The sequence below is a fragment of the Coregonus lavaretus genome, assembly GCF_964263955.1.
Source record: "Coregonus lavaretus genome assembly, chromosome: 25".
Lineage (NCBI taxonomy): Eukaryota > Metazoa > Chordata > Actinopteri > Salmoniformes > Salmonidae > Coregonus > Coregonus lavaretus.
In genome coordinates, this window is record NC_140012.1 from 19,681,140 (window position 1) to 19,696,383 (window position 15,244).

The window sequence follows — 15,244 nt, forward strand, 5'->3', positions numbered from 1 at the left end:
GTTAAGAGCCCCGACGCTTGCTCTAAACTTTAACATGCATCGCTTGAGATACGGTTTTGGAAACATAAGGAATGTATCTTTCATATCAGCGAGAAATAATTTTCAAAAAACTAAAGGTTAAATTACTACACACATTTATAGGGTTCCCACACAGCCATATTTCCATGTTACAGCACTTGTTTACAGAAAACAGACGGAAGACAGAGTCGAACACCTGTGCAAATTAGCTATCTGCGACTCCAAACACCTGTGTGTAAACAGAAGAAGGATACCACAAACGTGTTGTCACTGAAAAATACTTTTGGCTGCAACTGTGTTAAAACCAGTTAAAACAGTAAGTATATTTTGCATTTGTGAAATAATTCTTATGTGATCTAAAGGTAGAGGGCTTTATGTTTCTAGAACCGTACTGCAATTAAGAATCGATTAACGCTTAGATTGAGTTTTTTGCTGCCACAGCCAATTCACCTCTAAACAGAACATGTAAGGTCCTTGGACTGACTGTAAGGAGTAAATTAAATTATGTTAACGTTAGGCTCCTTTAGTCCATTATTGGGCTACTGACAAGCTAGGTGCTTTTAGCAACGCGGGTGTACTTACATACAGTAGCATTGCTTTCAATTGTATTGGGTGGCACAAAAACAGTATGGGAAGCCAGAAGTTCAACACAATTCCATTTAAACTTACTGTGCCGGTAGGCAGGAAGATCATTATGACGGGTGCAATTTGAGGCAAAATATAAAAATAACTATATTACTAAACAGACTTTCCAAATGTGGGTCTGCTGTAGACCCACTTCCTCTGTGCTTACCTCATGTCAAAATACAGTAAGTCCCCCACAAGTTATTCCTTTTTTGTCCACATATGGCACACCTGCAGGACTTTTATTACCAAGGACTGTTTTTGTGCAACCCAATACAATTGAAAGAAACGTTAGTGTACAGTGCATTCTGAAAATATTCAGACCCCTTGTTTTTTTCCACATTTTGTTACATTACAGCCTTATTTTAAAATTGATTAAATAAAAAAAATCCTCATCAATATACGCACAATACCCCATAATGACAAAGTGAAAACAGGTTTTTCGAAATGTTTGCAGAGGGTGCACCCCCCATCCACATCGACGTGACCGCAGTGGAGAAGGTGGAAAGCTTCACGTTCCTTGGAGTACACATCACTGACAAACTGAAATGGTCCACCCACGCAGACAGTGTGGTGAAGAAGGCGCAACAGAGCCTCTTCAACCTCAGGAGGCTGAAGAAATTCGGCTTGGCACCTAAAACCCTCACAAACTTTTACAGATGCACAATTGAGAGCATCCTGTCGAGCTGTATCACCACCTGGTACGGCAACTGCACCAGAGGGTGGTGCGGTCTGCCGAACGTATTATCGGGGGAAAACTACCCGCCCTCCAAGACACATATTGGCCATATACCATATCCCCTTGTGCCTTATTGCTTAATCATAGCAGTCAAACGAGTTAAATCGACATCCATTGATGGATAATGATCTGGCAAGTTTAATAAAGGAGATTTATCTTTTCTCTTGCCACATATTCAAATTCCTTTATTACGTCATGTCATAGCGTGCAATAATTATTATTTTGAGGAAACCCTAATTTTGCTTCTAACATCATTACAAGTTACTATGATATTCCTTCTTAATTGGCTCAATAACTTTATGGTAAAAGGGTCTATTGTATAAATATGGCAACTCCTCTCTTGCTGTGAACAAAAATATATTGGGCTAGTTTTCAGGCCTTTTGGGCTAGTTTTGAGTGGTCATTGGGCTAGAAATGTTAGCTTCACCTGCCAACCCTGTCTGAGACCACCATGGCATCAGCGGGGATAACACAGTCCGAATGCGCACCCACAATTCCCAACTAACGCGTCTCTGGTACACGTCCTCTATTTATTTGAATGTGTTGAAATTAGGAGAAATTGCTTGAGCTGCGCTGAGTATCGGAAGTGTGGTAGGGATGATGCATATATTTATTGGTTGCTGACTAGACAGCAATCTCGTCACGACACCGGGTAACCAGTAGCGGTGCGTAGGTAAAATCCCTCCCCCCCAAAAAAGCCATATTACAACCTATGTGTTGTGATAATTGCGTTGTTTGCTCTATAACCTGTTAATTCATATGCCTTGCGACCGTGATATATAGGCCGAGAAAATCAGAAGAAACAGTGGCAGAATAAATTCAACCACACCTTTGTTTTATCACAAAACCGGATAGCAACCTCTGTCCAGTGAAGTCCACAAAGCATATTGCATGTACAGTAACATACAGTTACATGACCTACAGCATGGTCAAGCAAGTTAATGTTTCCGACATTTTCGGACCACTAAACAACTATTCATTTAGAACCACAGCGAGTTACCGCAAGTCGCAAAGAAAACAGGACCTGCCTCCACTATTCCAGCCCCATTTCAACTTCAACATTTCAGCATCATCAAATTACCTCTGCGTAGTCTAATACAGTGACAACTAAAAGACACCAAAAACTATTTAGTCCAGTCAACGTAAGCTAAATATGATGTGGCTGTCCATGGTTCTGATTTCTGTGTGCATGTGTGTGCGTGCAAGTAGAAAAACATGTTGACTCACCAAAGCCATCCTCCGCACTTTCATGTTGACGAAACGGTCTATCACTGTCATATAGTACACGCTTTTATTTTTTGTTGTCCTAGGCTACCTGGTGTCAAAGTCGCGTCAATTCAAATCTGGTATTAGGAACAAAAGAGGTCAACACGACTTCTAAGGTATACTAGTTATTTTAATTAATGCAAAAACCTTCAATGGTAAATATGATGTTTCGTATATACGGGCTCTCTGAGATGTCTCGCAGAACACCCCAGACAACTAACACATTGTTCCAGAAACAATACCCAAATACTCTGACAGAGGGAGTTTCCCACTTCTCTGCTGGCCAATTAGAGTAAAGACTTGAGCGTGGTTTAAACTTTCTCAGCCAATCCGTTGATTCAGGGGTTGCTCTCATCTCCTCGGCGCCATTTGTTACACACTTCAGCCAGGCACAAGATTATCATAACAACCTATCATAGTGAGAAGAGCCAGCTCCCTTAGACATCATTCCTAGTCAAAGGAAGGCTCACAGATCACAAATAACTATTATAGTCTAGCATTTGAAGACACAATCCTTATCTTATTTTAACCCCTAAAACAGCTCTTCACATCAATCACAGCCTTGCCAGGTGTCACAGCCTACATTAGCCCAGTCAAGACTGCATTCTTTCTAAGTTAGTCATCCCATCAATTTAGGAGAATAATAAATCCCCAATAGTCCCCCTTTTCACACCTCATAAGGTGTGATTCAAAAAATAAGAAAACACAGATTGTCATTCATTATAATACAATACAAACAAAAAATCACACTTTTATTAATAGGCCATAATGATACTAAAAAATTCAAACCCTCAGTCCATCTACACCCCACTTGCAAATTGTTACCAGTCACCAAGGAACTTCAAACCATCACATAAGAAAATACAAACATTCACATGGTTAACTTGATTAATAAAGCATAAAACACAGGATTAATAGAACACAAAACATAAGACTATTAAAACATAAAACACAAACAGAGAAGTATATTTTGGCCCCCTTTAGACACCCTCTAGTGTCACTCCACCAAGCCTGGTAGGTCATATCCTCCATTCCTAGGTTGGAGTCCAGGATTGGGCCTTATCTCACCATCTGTGGGAAATCACCTTCTCCATCTCCTTTCTCACCAAACCTCAGACACAGGAAATAAGACAACATCCACAAAGAACAAGTATACCCATAGAGGCTATAACTTCACCCAGAATAGTTTTTATTAATTGTTGACCACCAAAAAATACTTGATTCAAACTCAACTGCGATCTGATTCCTAGCTTTGAATTGTTCTGGAACCTCTCGAGGTACTCCTACCCCATCAAAGGATCCTTTCATCAAAGGATCCCGGGAGGAGGTCCTACTTTCTACGTGACAACTCACCAGTCTCTGACACGTTTGATTGTTTGCGTATGTAGGTGAGTTCACAATCAGTTATCACCACACAACCATCAGATGTCAGCACGGGCCTGGTTTTAGTTCCTACAATCCTCTGGCTGCAACAAAGAGGAGAGATTAGTCATGGTCTCTTTCAGTTGTGATATTCTCTGTGTAGGAGCAGAGCTAAGATGCCCTACTCTGTATCCTATCTTACTAGTCCTAGAATAACAATTAGAATCCCCTGAGACTTCAAACGTAGGCAACCTAGGTCGGAATGACTTTGTTATCGGGGGATACTGATAGTTCAAGTTACTACAAGACTCTTTCACCACATTCCCAGGTGGCTTGTATGGAGGATAAACCTGACAGAGAGTCAAAGCCTGTCAAGGGGAACGGAGTAGTTGTTAACCTTGGTTTGGCTGTCCCACAGGCATAACAGTCCTCTTTAGACATAGTTCTTGCCGTATACTAAATCCATTCCAACCACCGGTCAAGATTCCTACACCCCGTCTCCACCTGTCCTACTTTCTTCAGGTCTATAGGTTGCACTGTCTCACTACCTCCCTCAGAGAGGTTTACTCTATAGGGTGCCCCAGTTGAAGAGGATATCTCACTTGTCAGGTCTGTAACCTGTTTTTGCGTACTTCAGACTTTCAGACAGTACCTACCCTTCTATGGGTCGCACTGCCATTTCTGGTAATTCCCTATTTTCACAATACTTCACCTGTCCCTAAACTGTGCACGGAGACCTACACATCCCCCACGCTCTCGACATAAGCAACTACATAGTCCCAGGATGTACACGGCGACACAGATACAGTGATGTCCTCCCCTAAAGTCCCTAATCTTCTAGCTGTCTCCTATGCCTTCATAGACTGTGCTCAGGTATTATTTTATCAACTTGTTTTAGGTTAACTACTACTTTTGGCTGATCAGAAGGGTTTGAGTGTGTTAGGAATATGGCCCCCACAATCAGACAGCTACCTACCGTCAGGAGACCTGTGAATCCCCACCCTTGCCCTGAGAACATGTCAGACGCCAACCCATTACTTCACCTTCTACCAAACTCACACAGGGATGATCAGACAGGGTAAGGGAATCTTCGTTAAGGAGCCAACCCCCGAGCCCTAATGGTGATCGGATCTTTCTCCTAACTCTGTGTTTGTTCATCAGGTGTAACTGGGTTTACCTTTTTGCAGTGTGTGACATGCACCCAGATGGATCTAATAGGACTTGATAGGGCCCTTTCCAACAGGCCTGCTTCCAGTTTTTCTTCTTTTAGGGACTGGATCCACACCCAGTCTCCTGGTGAGATAGAGTGGGTCACCTTCTCCTTTAGTTCACCTGTGGGGCACAAAACCTCTGACATTCGGGTGTGGTTAATAAACTATCTTCACACATACATGTTGAGCTCTCAATTTCTATTGTTGTTTTTTTATTTTTATTTAATCCTATCATTATTATTTAATCCTATCACTATTATTTAATCCTATCACTCCCCCTTTTTTGACACATGATTTGCCCATGTGTCAATATTACCACCTTTCTAAACCCTTCCTTATGCAATTTATCATCCAATTGCCATGCCTTTCATTTTTTAGATTATCTTTTGCTTCTTTATTACTCCTCCCACTTCCTTTGTCTTTTATGGCAGCTAAATTCAACTTTCATCCAGTTCAGAATCAATTAGTAATCCAATCATTCAATCTCTTATCTTGTAAAAACACTCATGTTTAGTTCAAACTCTGTTCTACCCAGGCTCTCCCGGGCTTGACCTGAAGACTAATTGTTGGACATGACAAGTCTATTTTTTAAGTCACCTAAGTCTTCTGTCTAGCAACAAAGAATAAAAATATTTATGTTCATGATTAACCCAGTTATATCTAATAGCCCACCAAAAAACTTCATCATCTTTAAATCACTACCAATGTCATATCCCTCGTTACTCTCTACCATTTGGATAACATCCCTGATGTATGTATGCCTCCTTAGAGTTCCAAATTACTTTACCATGGGCTACCATTGCCTTCCCATAGATAAGATCACTTAATTTACCCGTATGCAGTACATAATGGAGTATGCAAACTTTACAGCACTTTATCATTACCAATAAGCTCATCATTTGTTTTTTGTTTTAACGGTTTTGGCGCTCCAAATATAGCAGTTTTCCTGGATGAGTTTAACATTCGCCCCTCCTGTGTTATAGTGTGTCCTAGGTAAATGACCTCGCTCTACCAAAGTTGAAGTTTCTTTTTGCTCACTTTGTGTCCCTGTTCTGCCAGGAAGGTTAACAATTGGATTGTATCCCTCTTACATCCCTCCTGAGTGGGATTAGCCAATAGAATATAATCTACATAAACTAACATTTGCTTCCTTCCCTAGGTTCAAACTTTCCCAAATTTTTAGTTATAGCCTGGGCTAAGATTGTAAGACTTTCCGAGTAGCCTTGAGGCATCCTAGCCTAAGTCCATTTCCTTTCCTGAAATGTAAAGCCAAACCACCCCTGACTATCCGGACGAACTTGGATACTAAAGAAAGCATTAGCTAAATCTATCACTGTAAAATAGGAGTTCTCTGGTTTCAATTGGTTCAGCAATGTATTTCAGCAATGATATTTCTATTAACCCCCTGCAAGTCCATGACCATCCTCCAGTCGGCGCTAGGTGCCTCCTTTCTAACAGGAAATATTGGAGAGTTTCATTGTACCTCATCTCCAGGAATTATCACCCCTCCCTTAAGTAAATGCTCAAATGTAGGTGTTATCCCTTTTATTGCTTCTGGTTTCATAGTATATTGCTTTTGGTATGGTCTATTATCGAATCGAGGAATCACTTGTACTGGAGCTACCCCCTTAATTAGTCCTACATCTGTTATCCTTGTGACCATAATTTGAACGGAATTGCTTCTAACTCAGCCTCCTGTTCCTGAGTTAAGAAAATCTCTTCCTGTCATCCGTTAAAACTTATCTCCAGATGGACACTGGGCTGGGTTTTTGCTCTCCAATTTAACTTTCTTCTATATCTCCCAGTGGAGTGGCCATACTGATCCCCATTTGGTGTATTCTGCCAGTCAGTAATGTTTTTCCCCTGTTTTATCCATTTACCTAGTGTTAACCATTCCTCTGAATGTTCTTTCACTAGGGCAACATGGGGGCTCCACCTTTCTCTGTACAGCCTCTGGCTCTGTGAACCCATTTTAACCCAATTTGAAAAAACAACAATCACAAATAGCCAGGCCTCACTCAATTTGATAGCTCACTTTTATGACCTAAATACTGCCTATCTGAGATGAGCTAATCTCTTTCTCCTAGTTATAATCTAAAGATGGTAGTACACACAAAACATGATAGATATTCCCAGTCTTAACCCATCAATAATTGTTTGTATCATTCTAATTCCTCCTAACTAATCCATTAAACCACTCAAAATTCCTCGAGTATACAATGATTATTTAATTGATTACCCTAACTCTGCTACATGTGATCTCATCTCAAATGATCCATTTATCAATTATTTATTCAACCCCCTAGGAAAACCTGTCTTCCCTTCTATTGTTCCTGTCCTCCCTGTAAATGTCATATTTGAGTTTTTAGCCAATACAATCACGGTTACATCAAATGTTCCCTCATTTAATGGTATTTTCTTCCTAATATAACTTCCCTAAATGAGATTAAATCTCCTGCCTTCCTCTACTATCCTTATATCATTACTGGATCAATGATAATAACTGTAATAACTATCAATAATACTTGTAATAACTATTTCACATTAAATTGTGTCTTTTTTCTGATAATGTTATAATTGTAGCCTATTCCATCACTTTAATTTAAAATATAAGTTTATGTAACAAATCCATAACCCACTACAGGCTGGCGCTATTCCCCAGCACAACAGCCAATGCATACTTTCATCCTAACCAAAATAAATTATCGTTTTAAAATCGTCCAATTATTCTGTATTTTCCCGCTAACCCATTTCAGTTCGCTATTCAATGTATTTAACTGTTCTCTCTGATTATGCCCTAATTAATAAAACAAATACTTGCTATCGTTGGTCAGCATACGCTTAATGACATTCTTATCATCTGAACTATACTGTCTCTCACCCTCCCCTTGCTCCTTCGGGGAGAGCGCAAGGTAACCTTATAACATATTTTCATAGACTTTTCTAGAATACTTCTATTTAAGCTATCTAATTCAATCTTTCACATTTCTCAATCCACATAGTAATTTAGGTATATAGCCCCACTGCGAAAGCTTTGTCTACTGTCCCTACCTGTGTTCGAACCAGGGACATCGCCAGTCACTTCACACCATCTGCGATGCTCTCAAAGTAACTACTCCCAGCTCATAGAGCAAGTGACGTCACCAAATGAAAATCGCAGTAGCTTTCACCTCAGCAAAAAACTCTCTCCTTTTGATTCCCTATTGTATAATTTAGTTTTTCTATTTAACCCATAAACACGCTACAAATAGTCCATTCAACATTACCAAACCAAATACTCCATCGTACCCATTCAATCAACACATCAGCCGTGGAATTTACACTCATAAATGCAGATTGTTACTCCATGCCTTGAAATGATAAATAGATTTCCACTAATAGTACCATTAATGATCTCATCTTACCCTCTGACACAAAATGAAGTTCCCTCACTGTACTACATTAGCTCTACCATAATAATTAGTTCAATTTAACCCTCTATTTGTTTTGTACTATATTATACATTACGTCTAAAACAACATTACTTATGGTCAGTTTATTCCGCCATCATATTATCCAACAACGCCACAATCTTAAACTCATATGGGGCGGCCGACAGTTTAGTGACCAATAGCGCCGCGCCAACAACCGAGAGGTCACCGGTTACAATCCCCGAGCCGACCAGGCGAAAAATCTGCCGATGTACCCTCGAGCAAGGCACTCAACCCCAATTGCTCCCATAAATCGCTCTAGACAAGAGCGCCTGCCAAATTACCAAAAATGCAAATGTAAACATTCTCTACTTTCTCACCCAACGCACGTCTACGCTCGGTGAGCAAGTTTAGAACATTCTCTCGTCAGATACCCACATGCGTTCCCAGCCAACTGCCAGTCTTTTCTGGCTCCAAAAGCCACACTTTCGCTCTCTCCAGCCCCTCCCCTCGCAACTCTACCTTTTTGAGGAGCTGTGAGGAGCTGCTTCTCGTCCCAGCGCGCCTCCAATATTCCGCCGTTACTCAAAGTACTCCTGTCCATTTATTTAAATCAAATAATTCCCACCTAATTAGTTAAAGTTGGTGCACGTTTATAAACCGAATTATTTCGGTCTAATTGTTTAACCAGTATTTTGCACGGTCAAACATCAAACGTTAAATCAAATAATAAACCAAATAGCCCAAACCAAGCACCTAAAACCAGTATTATTCTATGTCAAACATCAAACCTCAAATCAAATACTAAACCGAATTGTTTCGACACAACTATTCAAAAGCAGTATTATGCTATTTCAAACACCAAACGTTATATTTCAAATGTATCAGTTCAAACGTTTTAGTTCAGTCACACAATTCATCACTTTAGCTTTATGTTCCCAATTGTTTTTAACGGGTTATATGGTTTAAGCAACCACAAATCCAACAGTTATTCCCAAATTATACAGTTTGGACAGCCACAGACGTCTTATGATTCCCAATTTGTTTTCTATCAAGGTATACAGGTTTATCATTCACACTTTCATGCATACGACAACACTCGCACTGTTTAACTTTTTATAGTACCTCCTATGGGTGTCTTTTGTTAACGTTTGCACAATTTAAACCTTATTTCCTATTTGTAATTCTCATTATTTACTGTTTTAAAATATTCTTTGTCTTCACAGCCAAAAATGGTACACAGTTAAGCGTAGTATACAGTTATCACACAGCAAAAATAGTACACAGTTATCGCCCTCACTCACAATACACAGTCATAATCCTATCATACAGTCAAATATGTCACACAGTCATAAATGACACCCATGTTCCACACACAATCTATTTGGGCACACAGCCTCTTCTACTATCTTTAAAAAATACTCCGCTGAACCTAGCCATATCCTCGAAGTTATGGACCTTGCCAGTCGCTAGTATTTATCTAAAATTTCCCGAACCTTAGCCGTATCCTCGTAGTTACGGACCTTGCCGGTGTAATTCTTCGAACCTAGTCGTACTGTCGTAGTTACGAACCTTGCCGATAGCAATTACTTAAACCAATTATTCCCTATATCTAAAATTTCCCGAACCTTAGCCGTATCCTCGTAGTTACGGACCTTGCCGGTGTAATTCTTCGAACCTAGTCGTACTGTCGTAGTTACGAACCTTGCCGATAGCAATTACTTAAACCAATTATTCCCTATATCTTCCGAACCTTAGCCGTATGTCGCAATTACGGACCTTGCCGGTAGATGTCAGCATTGTCTCCTGAACCTAGCCGTCTCTTAGCGGACCTTGCCGGTAGAATCAACACTCTGGTACCATGGTTTTAAACATCACATTTAGCAAAGGTTTGCATGTCCCAATATTGTGCTTATCTACTCATAATAATTTCATAATTTAGTTCACTTACATCAGACAGGTGTTTCACAAAATTAATTTGGATAAAGCCAATGTGCAGATCTTTGGTTATTTAACAACAGGTATCTGCTTACCTTTTTATAAGCCCGGGCAGTTTGTGAAACACACGGTTCGATTAAAGAGTTGACCAAATGGGCCGGACAGTATCCAGCGAAGTCCCTTCTACCAGATCACGTCGGGGTCACCAATTGTCAAAGTCGCGTCAATTCAAATCTGGTATTAGGAACAAAAGAGGTCAACACGACTTCTAAGGTATACTAGTTATTTTAATTAATGCAAAAACCTTCAATGGTAAATATGATGTTTCGTATATACGGGCTCTCTGAGATGTCTCGCAGAACACCCCAGACAACTAACACATTGTTCCAGAAACAATACCCAAATACTCTGACAGAGGGAGTTTCCCACTTCTCTGCTGGCCAATTAGAGTAAAGACTTGAGCGTGGTTTAAACTTTCTCAGCCAATCCGTTGATTCAGGGGTTGCTCTCATCTCCTCGGCGCCATTTGTTACACACTTCAGCCAGGCACAAGATTATCATAACAACCTATCATAGTGAGAAGAGCCAGCTCCCTTAGACATCATTCCTAGTCAAAGGAAGGCTCACAGATCACAAATAACTATTATAGTCTAGCATTTGAAGACACAATCCTTATCTTATTTTAACCCCTAAAACAGCTCTTCACATCAATCACAGCCTTGCCAGGTGTCACAGCCTACATTAGCCCAGTCAAGACTGCATTCTTTCTAAGTTAGTCATCCCATCAATTTAGGAGAATAATAAATCCCCAATACTGGCTAAAATGCTTGCTCACCAGCCTAACTTCCATTCATGGGCAATGTTAGCTAGTTAACGTTAGCCTTCTACATCTAGCTACATATTGAACTTCCATCATCTCAGGCCAGGGGCACAACAATGTATGAATTAATGGTTGGATCAGAATTGTCATTATAATCATTGCCCAGTATGGAGAATTAAGTAAAACAATAAGTCCAAATCCCTATCTCCATCCCATGGCTAATTTAGGAAAGGGCCAATTTTAGCTAGCTAGCTAGCCACCGGAGGACAACACACAACGAGATGCAACATTCAAGTTTTTCTGTCAATGACGTATGCTCTCAGTGGGATTTAATAGGAGTGACGCCCAAATCCAAGCTGGCTTCCCTTGACACTTTTTTTTTGGTGCGCCAGGACCATTCACTGTTGAGCACGCTCGGTTTAGCTCAATGCTGATGGGCTAATTTGGTATATATTTTTTATCAAGGGAGGCCAAATGTTTGCTGCCTTCAATGCTACGGGCGGCAACAATGTCATACTGGTTTGGACCAGACAGCATCAGATAGATGGTCTACACGTAGAGCGGCAGATGGGGACTGTTTCGCTCGCTCGGATGCTTTCTCCTGTGATACATTTAGCCTCTTGCGAATTGAAGGACAATTATGAAACACAGAGAGACTAAAGATTTTTAAAAAATAAACATAAAATAATTTTTCTTTGTCCATTTTTAGGGGAAGTCTGGCTTCCCTTCGCATCCATGAATACACACCACTGCGTGTAACAGGCTGAGAGAAAGATACCTTTCAGGTGCACGAGCTTGTTCGCTCACTCAGAATGAGGTCCTAGGAGAGTTGAAGTGACATTGTCAATTAGCACTATGTCAAACGGTATCATCAATGTCAAATACATTCAAAGCTATCAAAAACAGTGTTGGTAATCGTTGACACAAAAACACCTTCTCTCGCCATTTCACCACTCTGCAAAAATCTTCCCGTTCCAAATTGACGCATGGACATAAGTAACACCATAGAAATAGAATTTTGTTGGAAGCTCTTACCCTGGCAATTTGACTGGTAAACTCATGGGTATGTATACTTGCAATGGCTGCCTGCAATCCATTCCATGGTATTTTGGAATGTTCTATCAACTGATGCTGGATTGTCATGGTAATGAAGAATGCTAACTGATGTGGCTCATGCAATGGAATGTATTTTTTGTAATGTCAGTTGAGTTGACTCAAATCACAGCACAGATTGAAGGGTAGGCCTACACATCATGCTTTTACTGCAGCATCGCATTAGTGGAAACCAAGACTGTTCTCAGGGCAGGACTGGTTGTAGCTAGATATGTTCGAGTCGCAACGGGGGACAATTTTAGCATTTTAGCTAACCATTTCCCTAACCTTAACCTAATTCTCTTAACTTCCCATGAGTCAAAACCGGCAGACCTGCCCTGAGAACAGTCTTGGTTTCCACTAATGCGATACAGCGCTTTTAATTGTAGACCTCCACAAGTCTGGTTCATCCTTAAAGCAATTTCCAAATGCCTGAAGGTACCGCGTTCATCTGTACAAACAATAGTACGCAAGTATAAACACCATGGGACCACGCAGCCGTCATACCGCTCAGGAAGGAGTCTCCTAGAGATGAACGTACTTTGGTGCGAAAAGTGGAAATCAATCCCAGAACAACAGCAAAGGACCTTGTGAAGATGCTAAAGGAAACAGGTACAAAAGTATCTATATCCAGAGTAAAACGAGTCCTATATCGACATAACCTGAAAGGCTGCTCAGCAAGGAAGAAGCCACTACTCCAAAACCGCCATAAAAAACCCAGACTGCGGTTTGCAACTGCACATGGGGACAAAGATCGTACTTTTTGGAGAAATGTCCTGTGGTCTGATGAAAAAAAAATAGAACTGTTTGGCCATAATGACCATCGTTATGTTTGGAGAAAAAGAGGGTTGCTTGCAAGCCGAAGAACACCATCCCAACCGTGAAGCACGGGGGTGGCAGCATCATGCTGTGGGGGTGCTTTGCTGCAAGATGGACTGGTGCGCTTCACAAAATAGATGGCATCATGAGGAAGGAAAATTATGTGGATATATTGAAGCAACATCTCAAGACATCAGTCAGGAAGTTAAAGCTTGGTCGCAAATGGGTCTTCCAAATGGACAATGACCCCAAGCATACTTCCAAAGTTGTGGCAAAATGGCTTAAGGACAACAAAGTCAAGGTATTGGAGTGGCCATCACAAAGCCCTGACCTCAATCCTATAGAACATTTGTGGGAAGAACTGAAAAAGCGTGTGCGAGCAAGGAGGCCTACAAACCTGACTCGGTTACACCAGCTCTGTCAGGAGGAATGGGCCAAAATTCACCCAACTTATTGTGGGAAGCTTGTGGAAGGCTACCTGAAATGTTTGACCCAAGTTAAACAATTTAAAGGCAATGCTACCAAATACTAATTGAGTGTATGTAAACTTCTGACCCACTGGGAATGTGATGAAAGAAATAAAAGCTGAAATAAATCACTCTCTAATATTATTCTGACATTTCACATTCTTAAAATAAAGTGGTGATCCTAACTGACCTAAGACAGGGAATGTTTACTAGGATTAAATGTCAGGAATTGTGAAAAACTGAGTTTAAATGTATTTGGCTAAGGTGTATGTAAACTTCCGACTTCAATTGTAGATCTGATCATATTAAGTGTATACATTAAGTGGATTTGAATGTCAAAACCTCTTTTTCATGGAAGCATCAACTTCATTTGAACAGGAAGTGTTTGGCTTTGCCAACCTGTATCACCATTTGCTGTTGCTAGCTGTTGGGTGGAGGAACATGTCATTACCTAGAATAGAGTTCTTGGAATGGCTAACCAGTTATTCTATACTGAACAAAAATATAAACGCAACATGTAAAGTGTTGGTCCTATGTTTCATGAGCTGAAATAAAAGATCCCAGAAATGTTCCATATGCACAAAAAGCTTATTTCTCTAAAATTTTGTGCACAATATTTTTTACATCCCTGTTAGTGAGCATTTCTCCTTTGCCAAGATAATCCATCCACCGGACATGTGTGGCATATCAAGAAGCTGATTAAACAGCATGATCATTAAAAGGCCACTCTAAGTGCAGTTTTGTCACAAAACACAATGCCACAGATGTCTCAAGTTTTGAGGGAGCGTGCAATTGGCATGCTGACTGCAGGACTGTCCACCAGAGCTGTTGCCAGAGAACTGAATGTTCATTTCGCTACCATAAGCCGCCTCCAATGTCGTTTTAGAGAATTTGGCAGTGCGTCCAACCGGCCACACAACCGCAGTCCACGTGTAACCACGCCAGCCCAGGACCTCCACATCCAGCTTCTTCACCTGCGAGATCAAATGCTCACCTTCGATGGCCACTGGCACACTGAAGAAGTGTGCTCTTCACGGACTAATCCCAGTTTCAACTGTACCGTGCAGATGGCAGACAGCGTCTATAGCGTCATGTTGGCGAGCGGTTTGCTGATGTCAACATTGTGAACAGAGTGCCCCATGGTGGCGGTGGGTTGTGGGCAGGCATAAGCTACGGACAACGAACACAATTGCATTTTATCAATGGCAATTTGAATGCCCAAAGATACCGTGACGACATCCTGAGGCCCATTGTCGTGCCATCATCCGCTGCCATCACCTCATGTTTCAGCATGATAATGCACGGCCCCATGTCACGAGGATCTGTACACAATTCCTGGAATGTGAAAATGTCCCAGTTCTTCCATGGCCTGCATACTCAGCAGACGTCACCCATTGAGAAAGTTTGGGATGCTCTGGATCGACATGTAGGTCAGCGTGTTCCAGTTCCCGACAATATCCAGCAACTTCGCACAGCCA